Below are 12,663 nucleotides of genomic sequence, written 5' to 3' on the forward strand. Positions count from 1 at the left end.
TTTACCGATTTATTCAATTGTATTTTTATATAATATAAATGTATTATGTAAATTTTACTGTAGTAATTTTGTAGCTAATTATTCATTCTACGTAAACACGTTTGAGTAATCTTGTACAATTTACACGCTATAATATATTACATAAATTTTATGTGGTATTTTATCCAATCTAATGTGGTTATGTTTTATCTATTATATGGATATACTTCTTTAGAATTATAAATAGATAATAATATTATCTAGATAATTTTAAGTTCATCTTTGTAAGCTATTTTAATCATATATATGATTCCTAAGACTCTTTATTATATTCAATTTTAGCAATAAAAATATATTTATAATTATATGAATGTGGGACAAATACTTAACTACTCGTAATTTATTTTATTTTAATTCTTCTCCAATAAAAGTAAGCTTTATTTATAATAAGATACGCGCGCGCACGTGTGTGTGTGTGTGTGTGTGTGTGTGTGTGTGTGTGTGTGTGTGTGTGTGTGTGGTTTTCTACTCTGCTACTCGAGTTAAACGTAAATAAAGATGGTGCATCTGTATATTTCATATTTACATTTTACACTGAAGCTACGTACAGCTTTATATCATATATCTTCAAGGTAATCTATATAATTATAACCACGTTGAATTGTATCTTTTATAATATTTTAAATTATATAGGAGGAAGGAAAATTAGAATCTAACGAAATTGCGTCTACGATATCTTCTTCTTTTTTTCTTTGTTTTTTATCGCGTCTTTAAACGAATCCGTTGTGCCCGTGTCAGCTAACTGTCACGTCTTGAACGTGGTCCCGCAGGTTTTCTAATTTATTTATTTTTTACCATGTTGTTTTATTTGCCGTCGAAACGCCTTTCTCCGCAATTTCATGTGACGTATTGGTCGCTGTGACACATATATTCGTCGAATATGCCAATTTAGCAGGATTTATTGGTTGCGAGTTTTTAAATGTTAGTGTAACGACGACAAATATGAATTATTTGGCGTGAGGACACGAATGTGCTTTATGTATATAACCGCATTTTATTCCCTTACCAGGTACGATAAAAGTTATTATGAAACACGACACCAAAATCAGCAGTATACATAAAAATAATCTTAAAACAAAAAATATAATGCATATAAAATATTGTTAATTCGCAATAATTAAAAAATATTTATGTGATAATATCAATACGTCAATGACAATGTTTATGGTAGAATTAGATTACAGATTTAATACTTCAAATCATCTAATGTAACTTTATACTACAATGCAATCACCAATTATAGCCGCTGCTGTCGAGTCATCAAAATATTACCGTCTAAAAATCAAATTAGATAAGTGTGGCGACTATTTATTTAAAATTTATTCCTAAATTTTCATGCGGATCCAAGTAATTATTTTAAAAATAATACTATTTGTTTATTTTTATGGTGATATTTATTATGTGTTGTAACATTTCATATTACATATGAGAAATTATACACACCCTGTATACAAATTAACACTATTCAACGAGTTTCTTTGGAGCATTTATATCGTATTAAACGCACGATAAAATCTTAAAGAATGTTTTTTAACATTTTCAAATAAACGTATACCAATGTTATATTTTATGATATTCGATTTTGATATGACTGTATTCAGCAGTATGTAATACTGCTGATCTATTCAACTCAAAACTATAGATTTCAGCCTTATATTACAAAAAAAGGTTGTTCTCTATGATTTATAATTGAAACATTAAATTACAGTATTTTATTTGCTGTGTATTGTAAGACATATTATTATTAATTACCGTATTTGATTCATTTTCAACTACGATAGTGATCAAAATTAACAATGAATATTATACACATGAACATATTTTCCTCTTCAATATAATTTACATATGACCATTCAGAAACATAAAATGTTTCAAAGGTAAAGCGCCATTGGTTTGTATAATAAATTATGTAAAATCATTAGTCGAAATTTCTTTCATGTTACACTTTAAACGTTCTTTTAAAATTAGTATAATTCCTATAACTATGATGTCAGTGATTGAATTCATTAATTGAACCGGAATTCATGTTAGATTTTCAAACAGTAAACCCAATTTTTATTTAATAAATAATATGCCAAATATTCGACTCCGATAATTAATATATTTATAGAATTATTTAGAGTTATGCCGATAGACCGTTTTTTTTCACGAGTTTATATTTAAATATTCCTTAATTAAACGGTTTCGCGGAGCCCTTATGTTCCTAAAAAAAATTACAGAGCCCAAAAATCAGAAAAGTGTATTTGAGACAATAATATAACTAAGAAATAACTAAGATATTAAGACGTATAATAATAATTTGAATTTAATTAATACAGATATACTCAGGGAGCAGTAGAGTCCTAGGACTTCACGGAGCACAATTTGAGAACCGCTGCCCTAGTCATTTCTTATTTATTTAATTTACTTACAAATATAATAAAATATTTAACAGGTTATTATAATTATTTTATAACTAATATTAGCCCAATATATAAATAAATGAAAAATATTTAGGACATATTGTGCATATAATTCTAGTAGACCAGTACTGTATAACTTTAAGGATTTATTCTGAAATACTAAACGTATAGACTATAGACAATAAAATATCTGTTCAACGTAGGATTATTTCATTAAAATTTACAATATCAGAAATAAATCGATGGTAGAAAGGTCAAGCTATAAATCTAAATTGGCGACGAAATAGGATTTTATTAATACTTGCTCATAATGATAAGGCTATAATAAATAATACAATTTTTTTCTTAAGTAACATAATTTAAAATAAGTTATTTTTTTGAAAATGTTAACAAAAAAAATGTATATTTTTAACAAAACTATAACATTTTAATCGCTACTAAACATTGTTATTCAATTACTTAGCGTTTCCACTGTCTGTTACTAATAAATTTATTAACGAAGATTGTATAAACGTTCAAATATAAAAACTTCATTTATAACTGAATTAAGTTACAATTTAACCTAAATTGTATAATTAAAAATATAAAAAAATGTTGAATATATATTTTAATATCTAAATCAAAGAACTTTATTTAAAAAAAAAATTATTTACAATAGGTATATTATATATACTACGAGTATAGTATATAAAGTTTATATAAGAAGTTAACTTAATAGATTATAAAATATACCTTACACCTAAACCAAGTATTTATGTTATTAGGAATTGGACGTTTTGATAGAAACAAATTTGAAAAAAAATGTTGTGCCTTTTTATGAACACTTTTGACAAATTAGATTTAATATAGTATCCTTCGCAATTTATTATAATTAGATGATTATGATGTACTCAATGAAAAATAATTGTATGTTGTATTGTTTTATATGTGTAACTATAAATAATAGAATAAATATATGAACTATAAATATTTTCGAATCAGACAATATTCGTAAGTAATTTAGGTCGATGAAACAGATAACCTTAGATAACATAAATGAAAAATACATTTAAAGATCATCGGACTGTCACAAGTGGGAGAGACTTTCTGAATCATGAATCATAGTACGAATGCGTACGATAATTGGGAAAACATTTAAATTGTTTAAATTGTATTATTAAGTTAGTGTTTAGAATACATTCTTTGTGCAATATGTAATTTATTTTTGTTTGAGTAATCACATTACTTTATTGTATTCTTAGATCCCGAATTATAACCGGTTAATCCATGCCCGTTGGCGATTATAACTCTAAACAATGAGGGCGGTGCTCGACTCTTGACAGCTAAACTGTAACCGACTAATGTATGGTATTTTAGTCGGTGGTATATCTCTAAAAGTATATATTTTTAACACTTGTTGATATTCTCGTGCAATTATGTGCACTAAATAGTTATGGTTAATATTAGCAGTTATGTAATATGTTGATATGATATTTTACTATAATAATTTATTAATATTAATTAACAAAAGCTAATACTACAATATTTGTAATCTATCCACAGTAATATCTATTATATTTTAATTGATAATTTTTGGTTCTATTGGAATGAATAATATACTACGAGTATGTAGTTGTTAAACAATAATGTTTTTTATTTTAAATTACTCGTATAATATGTATGAGTAAATATCTAGATTAAGTAACTTAATAGTTGGATATTTGATATCGATAAAAAAAGAGAGTAGATGATACTTTTAAGTGTTAATTTTCACTTTTTTTATGGTTTCCCTAATCTTTACAAAAAACTGGGAAATGTTTAAAATACATAAGTGCAGAATATGAAATCGATATAAGTTATTTAATTGTGATTTATTCAAGAAATAATAGGTACTACAGTTTTTAAAACACTCATTTAAATCAACCGATCTCTATTCAAAACTGTTTTTTAAACACGATGAGATATCACATAACATTCCAAACGTATAAATAACAAACATAATATAATACTTGCTTTGAGATAAATGAAGCTTAATTAGCTAAATACCTATATAGCAAATAGTATTTTTACTAAATGTAACTATATAAAGTTAAAAATGTATAATTGCTCAATAAATTTTACAGACGATATAAAATAATATGAATGCAATCTAGATGAAACATCCGGATATAATGTCTCACTTTTTTAAACGTGTAACCTAACGAATTTAATGTTCACAATAATTCATGTTATTCTGTTATTTTTAAAATCGGAGTAAATCGACCTATTATAACTTTAAAGGTAAAATTGTTATCAAAGATTTTTTATTAATATTTTAATAAGCAAGTTATGAGCATATTCAAAACTTCAATTTTGTTATATATTTTAAGGTGGTGATAGTGTTTTAAAATTAAAATATAAATAAAATGCACAAAAAGTCCTAGATAATAATTTTATTTTTATATTTTTTTAGTAGGTAAATTTACTTTAATTTCAAAAAAAAAAACAGAATAAAATGGATTGTTGTGAACGTAAAAATGTTTATGTTTTTCATTTATAAAATGGAGCTACACATTTAGGTGTGCAGTCCTTTCAATATAAACCATGAAATGTTATTAAAAATTATCAAAATTTAATATTATTAAACAAAATGTACAGCAGAATTTTTTTCATAATAATGATTTGATATACCTATTAATTAACTATTACGATTTTCCTGTTTCATCGTATTAGTTTAATATATAGACAGTTATTTATTTCTTATTCGAACAACTATCATAATTCGTTGGATATAAAATATATATAATAATTAATATCGACTCTGATTAAAAGTTTGTTTGTTATAGAAATCCATTATTTATGTTTAAATTATAGTCAATAGCTACAAATCTTAGTATGCAATATGTAAAAACAGTAGTTTTCTCGACTATTTATAGTTGATTTCTTATATATATATATACATTTTAAAATATTATTCTGTTATTTGAAAATCATAAAAAATTCGGCAAGAAATTCAGCCGAAAAACTGATAAAACTCCAAAACGATTTTCGTTATTCTAAATTACAATAGTACATTGTATATTTTATTTTATTGATATTGAAGGAAATGCAATTTTAAATTACATCTAAAATTTGAATTAAAAATAAAAATAATAGATGTACTATACAAATATAAATAAGCAATTAAATAATACAGATATATATCATATCAATAAACATAATTTCAAAGTCAAATTTAAGAGATCTTTATTATTATTGTTATTATTTTTTAATCAAAAAATTAATCCTGCATTCGTTCCATACACAAAAATATGTTTAAACAATAATTTTACTGTTTTTCTATATAATTGCAATTTTCTATACAAATTAATAAAATGTAAATTGGTTTCAATGAACATAATTATTATGTATTGAACATTTTACAGTGTATTTTACGTGTAGTTATAGTCACATATATCGTTAAATTTATATTTCAATAGACTATATGATAAAAACTTGTATTACTATCATTCGCTATTTAGCAAATTTACTATGTAACATTAAAATCATTTTCTGTACGCCCTCTTAAATCCGTAGTCATTAAAAAAAACAAACATTATTGTATCAGCTTATTGTAACCTGTTTTACTTTCGTAATGAGATGCATTTGTTTCTATGATTATTTGATTAATCATTTGTAGGTAAATAATTTTATTTATATATTTTAAATGTAATTATTTTAAGAAGAGCGTTTACTATTCAATATATTTTGTACTCATGACCTTTTAACCAAACCACTAATGGAATCCGATTACAAATGCGGTTAGTGTGTTTGGGTAATTTTTATTTTGTGACACAGAACCGCAGTCGTAGGTATACTGTCAGCAGAATACCTACAGTGCGATGATCCGTTGAAGACGTATTGTATAGATAAAACCGCTTCGTTCTATCGAAATATGACGGCAGAAGAAAATTATTTTTCGCAGTCCGTCGAAAGCGCATTGTACACGTGTGCGTGATATACGTATAAACATAAAAAAAAGAGCACTCACCGAAGACAGATTATTTGTTTAATATAATATATATATGAAGTGTAAGCGTATACACGGAGGAACCTAGTTTGATTGTATTATAGACCTGCAAACGTCTAAAATGGTACATAATATTATGTCAAACGTGTATTTTGCGAAATAAACGTTTACTTGAAAAACTTAACATATAACTACAAGCTTATTATATTTTGTCTGCAGATCATAAATTATGCTGTAACTAAACATTAGAAAATATTACAGTGGACGATAAATGAGATTTAAATACCAAAACCCATTAGTTATGAATATACATAATATTGCATGTGTATGTTATTAAGTGTATTTACATTAATTTTTCAATACTAACGTGCACGACATATGTCACGTTGGTCGAGTAAGACATAGAACTCATATGATTTTCTTAAGAATGAATTCTGAAACTATAAATATACTTCCAAAGTAATAAATTGGTTTAAATTAAATTATATAATAATTTTTAGGAACCAAAAATTATGGTTATCAAGTTATAGACAACATTTAATTCGTTTAAAAAAAAAGAAGAAAAAATAACCACATCAATACAAAAGATAGTTTACAAAATAAACTATCCATTGTTTAAATAATTTTTAGTAGGGAATTTATTAAAATTCGTAATGTTAATATGGCGTTTTATTCAATGTAAAATAATTTTACTCGAATATTTTACTAAAATTAATAATATTACAAACAACTGTTTAATTATTATTATTCATTTATACTAGAGATTTTATTTTACTTATTTTGATTATTTAATATTAAAATAACGTAAAATAATAACAATTTTTTATTCAGTTAGTCATAGATTACAATTATGTTATAAATCATAAACTTCAAATCACTTGACACACAAAGTTGTAGGTTTGGCAATATTTTTGAATATTTAGATGTAGAATATACATAATAATAATTTAAAATGAAATTTATAATTTAAAATCATTCTTTGATTTTTTTATTGGAATAAAAGGAAAAACCATGTTCTGTTTAACAAATAATACTAACATAAATTACAAAATAAATATTTAATTCTACAAAGAATTGTTATTTCTATACCTAACATTTAAATAAAATACTTTAAAGGATCATAAAGAATTTATTGAAAGGAGTGATAATATAACAGTATCTTAAGAAATTCAAAATTCCTTGAGTTCCACTGCACCAAACATAATAAAAATACATACTCGTACATAATTTAGTTAATGCATTTAAAGATTATATTTTTTTTTTTTATGCCAAAAAATCACAATAATAGCATATTTTTTTAATTGACTAAGGGCAATAATTTTTATTTAGCAGTGATTATAATTTTTATATGCATATTGCATACTTATACACAGATTTATAAATTAACAGTAAATAATAAAGATAATAAATATAATTTATTTGTTATTTATTATTTAAAACTAAAAAGTATCTAAAAATATTATAATATAATTAATATATCAAAGATAGCTCATTGTTCACACCGCTGTATAATAATGAAATACGAATTATACCTATCATTTAAGTAATTGTATTTTGCAATCAAAAGTATAAAATAAAATCTAATAAAAACTATGTTTTAGTATGTTATATTATGATAATGTATCTGTTTACTTTGAAAACAGCTTTGTTATTTATAATAACTATAAACTATCAAAAACCAGATGTATGTGATATCATATAATAAGAGAATGAACAAGTTTGATGCTTTAGACAAATTGTAAGTTAAAATTTAAAATGGTTAATAATAATTTTCCTTGGACAATATATTTGATGGTTTGTGAGTATAATCATATTTTCATGGTTCAAAATGTTTTGATGTCTTAATACTGTTTTCTCGATATCAACCACGAGTGCTTTTTTTAACTTCAGTTATTGCTCACTAATATACATAAAAACTTGAGAATTTTCAAAAAACCGTGGTTAACTAAACATTTATAAGACAAAAGTTTCACATAAATGCTTAAGTAAAAAAAATCACCACTATTTGCGTTTCACCTAAAACATTTTTTTTTATGTTACCTCTATACACGTATATAACAGAAAGTAATAAAATGCGGGCAACCATAATATAAAAAGGCATGTAAAACGTTAAGCACGTATACGCTATACGTTAACGCCACCGTTAACTGCTACCCGGTTTCGATATTTTTATTATAAAGGTATAAGCTGTCTAACATTGAAATTATTCAAATAATTAAATATCAAAATGCGTTGTGAATTTTTGGTGTTGCATTCAATCGAAAACTCACTGTAATACAGTCTATAACAGTTAACGTGGTCAGGAAAACTGTATTACGATATCAGTTATCCAAGGAAGGGATTCCATACCTTATGGATCAGTATGGGGATTTGAGCACTAGTGTAAAAGGTCTTGTATCAATAAAAAGTAACGTTTAATTTACAAAAAGTATATTACTGTAGAAAGATGGATAATATTAATCATGTATTTGTGTTCACTTGTATCGATTATCGAACTGACTGCCGTGTATCATATTTTAATAATAAATAATAATTTGGTCGTAGCCAAAAAGTGTCAATTGTTTATTTTTTTATTGGTAAATCTTACTGTGTGTAATTAATGTATAACATCTATTTAAAATATAAAAAATATTACAACACTTATTCTCAACGTGGCAGTTGCTAACAAACTTTCTATGGCTACCAAAACATAACATAATATCTAATAAGTGTTATTTATTTATTTTTATTTTTTTATGTCTAATAAAAACATTGTTTAAACAATATTTTTTTTAATACGTGAAAAATTTGAGAAAATACTTATAAGTACAGAATATATTGTAATAAAAACAGTAATGACTTCGGTTGTTTCATTTTCACCTGACCTTTACGTTAAAATTTAACATTCTGAACTCTCGTAATGTCTTCAGCCCATTTACCCTTCTTAATACAATGTAATTTTTTATTAAAATGATAGAAATTTTAAATTTTATTAGATACCCAATGTAATATTATTTATCTCTCTGTTCACGACTTTTCTATATGATATAATATAGATACGTCATTTGTAAATCGGAGATAATCAATTTTGTCTGTTCGACATCGTACATAACAAAGAAGAACAAGATCGTATAATTAAAATGACGATAGTTTATAATAATTTGCGGGTATCTTGGGCGTTTTATGCACATACACATACCTCACAACCAGCCGCAGTAACAGTAGATATCCGTTTTCTTCAGCTCGGACACCAAATCCGTCGAAATATAATAATAAATATAACAAATAATAAAACAATTTTAATTAAATAATAACAACGATAACCAACTATCACAACATTAATATTACGGCTTTGGATCTCACGATACGATCCGGTTTATCATTCCGAGGTTGTCGTCAAAAGTTCCGTTCGCATCGGCGGACTGTAATCAACAGCGACAACGGTGGCGTCTAAACGCGCGCCCAACGTGTTCGCGAGCGGCGCTTACGGCCTCCCTCATCGTCGCCCGTGCCGACGATCGCCGAACGAGTCACGATGGTAGGTATGTGTGTGTGTGTGTGTGTGTGTGTGTGTGTGTGTGTGTGTGTGTGTGTGTGTGTGTGTGTGAATAGCATATGTTAGATGACGTAACATATTTTTAGTTTTAATTTGAACAATCGTGTATTAATCTTTTTTTTTATTTAAATAAAAACTTACAATCTGTATTTTCTAACACAATGCATAAATAGGATGCAAATATATACATAATAATATCAGCATTAATGTTTTTAAATAATAACTAATTGAAATTTATAACAACTTCATTGTTACTGGATAAACAGATATAAATACGCACATCGAAAAAAAAATCATGGGACTCAGCCATTGTTTATAAAATTTCCTTATTCGTTTGATTGTGGTTTAAGAGTTTCGTGAATAGAGTAAATACGGATTTCGATTATGAAATATATTTATATAATTTACGTACAGACTATTATAATAGACTTGGAAAAATTTTAACATTTTATTATAATCTTATTTTTAATAATACCTATACAACATGTCGAATCAGTGCATTTTGTAAAATTATGACAGATTACTATAGGTATTTTATTTTTATTTTAAATTTACTTCAGTAAAAAATTATCAAATCATAATATTGAAACTATATGGATGAATAATCGTTTTTTAATAGCGTTTTGAATAATTTCGATTAGTGATTATAGTGAACTTTATCATTTAATGATATCAATTTAAATAAATACATACAAGTAAAATCAATGTAAAAAGTTAATCTGTATTAAAGTGAATATATGAAAAGCAGTAGTATACGCAGGATTTTAGTTAGGTTAGGGTTTTCACTATGGATTGATCAGAGACCCGTAGGGGGCTCCGTCCCCCATACCCTCCGCCACTTTATAACCAAACTAGTAAATACCATCAACATTTAATAACAGGAAATAATTCTTTCATATTCTTATTTTTGTATTATAATTGTATTCTCTTATTCTCTTAAAATATAAAATATTTTATAATAACATATTATATTATATATGTATACTAGGTAGAAACAAAATAATAAAATAACTAAACAATACTCATTTTTTTTTTTTTTTTTGAAAAAAAAATTATTATTGAAACATATTTTATTTTAGCACTAATATTATTTGTAAATGGCAGCTAAATGCCACACTATAGCTATAACTTGATAGTTTAAACTGTTTAGTCATAAGTTATAATTTGTGAGTGTTGAGTCAACATTCAAGTGGCTTGATAAAAATTAAGTTCATTCAAAGTTACTATAATTTATTATCAATAAACATTTTATATCTAATCAAATATTTGAATAATGATTTATTTTATGATATGAATACAGCGCGGTGTTATTTCTATGATATAATTCTAAAAAAAAAAAAAACTGTTTATAGGTCTATCGTCTATGACTTATGGTGTAAGCCTCAGTTTTAGGTATAGACTACCATTAGTAAGTTCAGCCATGCTCTCTATCTTAATAAATTCATAGTTCAGCTATTTTTTTTTCAAAAGACTATAGTCCATAGACAATAGACATATTATTTAACATATAAAAAAATGTTGATAGCAGGAGGAAGAAATTTCGGGGAGGATTAAAACCCTGGAACCCTACCCCTGTGTATGCCGCCGAAGGGAAGTAGTAATATTCTGTGAAAAATTATTATTATTGTATTTGAAATTCGGTGATATATAAACTGCTGTCTAATATTTCATAGTCGGTGTATAAATGACCGTAATCGGTTAGTCATTAATCAGTAAGTTTCATTAAAAGCCGACTATATTATAATAATGGTAATTTATCGGAGCACACAACACTTGAGAACTCTGGAATATGTCACCCATGGCTGGATAGGGTAATTATACTAAAAATATTATGAGTTCGTTATAATACATATTTTGGACGAAGATCCATTTACCTTTTTTCAAACAAAAAGTGTGCACGATTATACTATATATTATACATAGACTATGAATTACTTTTAATCGAAAAAATGTTTTATTTTTTTTTTTTAGATTTGTTTTGTACGCTTTAAAAATAACGTCATAATTTTTTATTAAAATAATAATTATTTAATTAAATAGATGATCCTATTATGTAATATCATTTTTATTTTTATTTCCAAGTTCATTATCAGCGTAATAACACATTTTTAAACACAGTCAATGTTTGACTGTGTTAAGCACGAATTGGGAGACAAAGTAAGCATTAATTTATTTCTTGTAAGTCTAAAATGTACATATTTTAATTTAATTAATCTAGAAACGCAGAAAACAGTAATAACAGCGTTTGTCTTTATTTTAGGTTATATTTGAATTTTATTTTATTTTAAAATCCCTGGGGAAGAATTTTTATGTACGAGTACATTAACAATGATACGCGACGCTGATTTTTAGACAATTAATTTATCACCGTCCATTCTCAATAACGAGTACCGAATGTTCATAAACAGCTGCGATTTACGGGCGAATTATAAGCGACGCAATATTTATATATCAACGTAAACTTTTATTGTTATACTTAAAAATCTTTCCAATCTTGAAACAAAACGTCTCAACCACAGTAAAATTATGTTTTTTGATAAGTGAATAAACACTATATAATATTTTATATATTAAACTTGTCACCAGACACTACTATTAATAATAATATATTTGTTGGAAGTTCCGTGAAAAAAAGTTATATCGAGATGCAGTTCTTAACATGGGAAATTGTTGAAGTCTTCGAGGTACAAAAATTGTGAAGTGGAAACATTTGAAATTTC

At 25.5% G+C, this 12,663-nt stretch overlaps 1 protein-coding gene across 7 annotated transcripts in view; it reads right to left on the reverse strand.

Annotated features, from left to right (window-relative positions):
- LOC113548344 (octopamine receptor-like) overlaps positions 1-9,793 on the reverse strand; it is a 162,218-nt gene extending 152,425 nt beyond the window's left edge. For all 7 annotated transcript variants that reach the window (XM_026949183.1, XM_026949182.1, XM_026949181.1 and 4 more), the window contains exon 1: positions 9,587-9,793. The gene's annotated coding sequence lies outside the window, so the exon portion shown is untranslated. The remainder of the gene's footprint in view (positions 1-9,586) is intronic.
- Between the last annotated feature and the right edge of the window lie 2,870 nt (positions 9,794-12,663).

This window comes from Rhopalosiphum maidis, chromosome 1 (assembly GCF_003676215.2).
Source record: "Rhopalosiphum maidis isolate BTI-1 chromosome 1, ASM367621v3, whole genome shotgun sequence".
Lineage (NCBI taxonomy): Eukaryota > Metazoa > Arthropoda > Insecta > Hemiptera > Aphididae > Rhopalosiphum > Rhopalosiphum maidis.